This window comes from Arachis ipaensis, chromosome B01, assembly GCF_000816755.2.
Source record: "Arachis ipaensis cultivar K30076 chromosome B01, Araip1.1, whole genome shotgun sequence".
NCBI classification, from domain to species: Eukaryota; Viridiplantae; Streptophyta; class Magnoliopsida; order Fabales; family Fabaceae; genus Arachis; species Arachis ipaensis.
The window spans coordinates 50,224,158-50,224,360 of record NC_029785.2 but is presented as its reverse complement, the minus strand read 5'-3'; positions in this window follow the sequence as shown (position 1 = coordinate 50,224,360).

Below are 203 nucleotides of genomic sequence, written 5' to 3'. Positions count from 1 at the left end.
CTGAATGATATGAAGTGTCAAAGACTGCAACTTGGTACGCAAGAAACAACGACACACATTGCTATTAAGTGAGTGGAGCCTATATATGCAATGTTAAAGCCATACGAAAACTTTTATTGTGCGTTTTTATATATTTGAAATTTATCATATTATTATAAGGAGTGTAAATTCTTGTTGTCTCCAGTCACTTTATGCTATAGGAA